The 4,300-nt window shown below is 46.5% G+C and overlaps 1 long non-coding RNA gene across 1 annotated transcript; it reads left to right on the forward strand.

The window, feature by feature from the left end:
- Window positions 1-2,736: 2,736 nt before the first annotated feature.
- LOC133241593 (uncharacterized) lies at window positions 2,737-3,747 on the forward strand. Its single transcript, XR_009734638.1, has 2 exons — window positions 2,737-3,040; window positions 3,519-3,747. It is a non-coding gene; the product is annotated as an uncharacterized LOC133241593 (long non-coding RNA).
- The last annotated feature ends 553 nt before the right edge of the window (window positions 3,748-4,300 follow it).

A 4,300-nucleotide genomic window follows, 5' to 3' on the forward strand; every position in this document is an offset into this window, starting at 1 on the left:
CAGTGCAACTCTCACATCCATACATGACCACAGGAAAAACCATAGCCCTGACTAGATGGACCTTTGTTGGCAAAGTAATGTCTCCGCTTTTGGAAGGACTACAGCCTCTAATAAATAAACTCCTTGCCTATGGGCTGTTGGTCCCCACAAATTTGCTGTGTAACACACTGATCCTCCCTGTAAAGAAACAGGACAGGACCTGGTGAATGTTTCGAGATCTCTGGATCATAAATCTGTAGTCCCCCTCCATTCCACAGTACCCAATCCCTATGTAATCTTGGGAGAAATCCCTCCCAGTGTCAAGTGGTTTATAGTCCTGGATCTCAAAGATACATTCTTTTGCATACCACTGGCTAAAGAATCCCAATATCTTTTTGCCTTTGAGTGGGAGGCCCCAGGAGAAAAACACCAACAGATGACTTGGACAGTATTACCTCAGGGGTTCAGAGACAGTCCCACTGTTTGGGCATGCTATTAGCCAGGATCTCCTAGATCTGGACCTGGGACCTAATGGGAAAATATTACAATATGTAGATGACCTACTAATCTACTCTCCCAGTGAGAAAAATGCCTAACAACATGCAATTCAGGTTCCAAAGTTTTTAGCAGAGATGGTCGAGACAAAGGTCACTTACCTGGGAGTTCAGAATACTCATGGGTCCAGGAGGCTGTCCTCTGATCGAGTACAAGGAGTCCTCCAATTACCCTCCCCCATGACTCAAAAACAATTGCAAGCTTTTCTGGGGCTAACTAGGAATTGTAGAATCTGGATACCCATCTATGGGCTAATTGCCCAGCCCTTTTAAAGGGCTTTCTTTAAAAGCCCTTTCCTTTTTAGGAAAGTTTAAAGGGACAGGATGCTTCAACTCCATTGATGTGGAGAACTCAAAAGAAGGCAGAGGCTCCACTAAAACAAGCCTTAACTCAAGCACTTGCCTTGAGGTTGCCAGACCCCTCCCCCCAAAAAAATTCCAACTTTATGTCCACAAAAAGGAACGAATAGCCTTCAGAGTGTTAGCTCAAAGGTTGGAACCTGAGCCCCAGCCTGTAGCTAACTTATCCAAAAGACTCGATCCAACTACCCAAGGCTGGCCTCCCTGCCTTCAAAATCTTGCAGCTATTGCAGTCCTGACAGAAGATGCATTAAAACTCTCTTTTGGGGCAAAGTATTTTTACCAGCCACCAAGTGAAACAACTCCTGAATGGGAGAGACCATTTATGGATGTCTGATCAAAGGATCCTCAGGTATCAAGTAGTGCTGATGGAAAATCCTGACTATATCTCCTTGTGAGATTCTTAACCCAGCCACCCTCCTGCGTACCCACAAGGGCTCTCTCCCCATGCACTCTTGCCTAGAAACCTTGGGACACTGGACAAAACCCCGAGAGGGATTGTCGGAAGATCCTCTGACCAATCCTGAGGAAATCTGGCACACTGATGGAAGCAGCTTTGTCTTGGATGGAAAAAGAACAGCCAGATATGCAGTAGTCTCCAATTTTGAGACCACAGAGGCTAAACCTTTGACGCCAGGTGCTTCATCCCAATTGGCTGAGCTCATAGCCCTGACTTGAATTTTAGAGATGGCAAAAGTTGAAAAAGAGTAGGCATTACACTGACTCCAAGTATACCTTTCCGGTGCTACATGCACATGCTGCTATCTGGAAAGAAAGACCACTTGACCACCCGAGGGTCCCCAATTAAGGATGGTGATCAAATCCTTAGGCTCTTGGAGGCGGTCCACCTGCCCGCTGAGGTTTCAGTCTCCCACTGTAAAGGACACCAAAAAGGGAGCACGGAAGTGGCACGAGGGAACCAAGCAGATGATCAGGCAGCTAGGAGAGCAGCATTACAGAACCATGACCTAATAGGGATTGCCACCTTAGTGCCACAGACTACTTTGCCAGAAACTCCTTCATACACTGAAGGTGAGACTCTTAAAGCTAAGAGTGAGGGCTTTCAAGAGGATCATACTGGGTGGTTCCAAAAGGAGGGACTCCTTTTTCTGCCTGGAAACCTCCAATGGAAGCTGGTTAACTCCTTACATGCCACTACTCATTTAGGAGAAAAGGCCCTCCAAAGATGACTAGAAAGGTCCTTCAGAGGAACAGGCCTCCAAATTACTATAAGGCAAGTAGTCTTGTCTTGTCCCACTTGCCAATTAAACAACCCCCAAGGAGCTTGAAGCCCCCAGCTGGCCCAGCCCATCCAACAGCATGGGGCCTACCCAGGAGAGGACTGGCAGATGGACTTCACCCAGATGCCAGTTTCTCTAGCGTATAAATACCTATTAGTCATGATAGATACGTTACACAGAATGAATTGAAGGCTTTCCCACTTGGTCTGAGAAGGTTGAGAAGGTGGTTAAAAAAAAAAAACAAAAAAAACTGCTCCATGAAATTATTCTGAGATTTGGTCTGCCCAGGTCATTCCAAAGTGACAATGGGACATCATTTCCTTCTAAGGTCACCCAAGGGGTCTCGAAAGCATTGGGCATTACTTATTATCTATTGTGCCTGGAGGCCTCAATCTTCAGGAAAAGTAGAAAGAGCCAATAAATTCTTAAAATCAGCGATAAAAAAGATAACCCAGGAGACCTCCCTGGGATGGAAGGAGGCTTTACCGATAGCTCTCCTCCGCACCCGCATTGCCCCTAAAGAACAGGTTGGTCTTAGTCCTTATGAGATGCTATATGGGAGACCTTTTGTTTATGTCAGTGACCTCTTCCTAGATCCAGAGGCTCAGACCCTCCAGTCTTATACCATGGCCATTGGGCAACTCCAACAGGATATATGATTGTGGGGTGTCAACCAGGACCCAAAAGATTCTAAAGAGCCACCACTATATGCTCCAGGGACTCAAGTCCTAATTAAGGTCTGGAAAGATGAGTCCCCAAAGGCTCAACTCCAGTCCGCATGGAAGGGCCCCTACCCTGTAATACTTCCTACCCCCACAGCAGTCAAGGTACCAGGACACGACTCCTGGATTCACTACTCATGAGTCAAGCCGTGGAAGAAAACAGAAGAGGATACTCGATACACCTGTGAGTCCCTGAGAGATCTCAGATACCTATTCAGGACTACCAATGAGTGCCATTCTAATGAACATCCCCAAAATCAAGTTTCTGGGGATAAGCTCTCTCAGGATAGCTCTAATGAGGCAACACAGCTTGGCAGAGGTTGTACTCCAAAATAGACAGGGGATAGATCTCCTGATCCCTGAACAAGGAGGACTTGAGCCATCTTGAATGAGATGTGTTGCTTCTGGGTAAATACCTCCAGCTAAGTTAAAGAAAGTCTCACAGTCCTCAAGAAAAACATTCAGATCCTGTAGGATCTCAAAGAACAAGCTGGAGAGTTCTTGGGAGTGATTACAATCTCTTTTTGGGGGATCCTTCTCCTGGTGAGGGGGAATTTGGAGTTGGCTCATCGCCCCTACTAATCCCTGTTATTACCATATTGATGCTGCTTATGATTGCTCCATGTATTATCAATTGTCTAACCCATTTTGTCTCTGTCCAGTTCAACAGGGATATATAAAGCTACAGCTGAACGTGGAAAATATCGTTTATGCCCCTTTCTTGGCTAGCCCAATCTGCATAGGGCAGGCTCGGAGGGAGGAGAAAAAAACATATAGAAAGAGGACCCAAAGTTGAGACTCCCTCTTCTCTTCCCATCATTAGGGTTGGCCCACCCTCACACCTCAAGGATGTATTTTCCTTTGCTTGCCAGATAAAACTAAGTTGTCACCGAGCTGTAAGTGTTAATTGCTCAGTTGTGCCCAACTCTTTGCAACCCCGTGGACTGCAGCCCACCAGGCTCCTCTGCCCATGAGATTTTCCAGGCAAAGATACTGGAGTGGGTTGCCATTTCCTTCTCCAGGGGATCTTCCCAACTCAGGGATCGAACCTGGGCCTTCTGCACTGCAGGCAGATTCTTTACCGACTGAGCTACAAGGGCAGTCCTAACACTGGTCTAATGTTTAACTGAGCTGTAACACTGGTCCGCCACTTCAAATTTTTGCTGTGGCAAGACAGAACCGGGGAAATTACACAGTCCCCCGACAATATGATGTGAGCTCGAGTCAAGATTCATTTTCCTCCATTTGGGTATTCACCTGACCCAAGTTTGCACTTATTATTTTTTAATTAAGACAACTTTTAGGAACTTCATTGGTGGCTCAGTGGAGAGGAATCTGCCTGCCAGTGCAGGGGACACGGGTTCAACCCCTGGTCCAGAAAGATCCCACATGCCATGGAGCAGCTGAGCCTATGCACCACAATTACTGAGACCACACTCTAGAG

Source organism: Bos javanicus, chromosome 29, assembly GCF_032452875.1.
Source record: "Bos javanicus breed banteng chromosome 29, ARS-OSU_banteng_1.0, whole genome shotgun sequence".
NCBI lineage: Eukaryota > Metazoa > Chordata > Mammalia > Artiodactyla > Bovidae > Bos > Bos javanicus.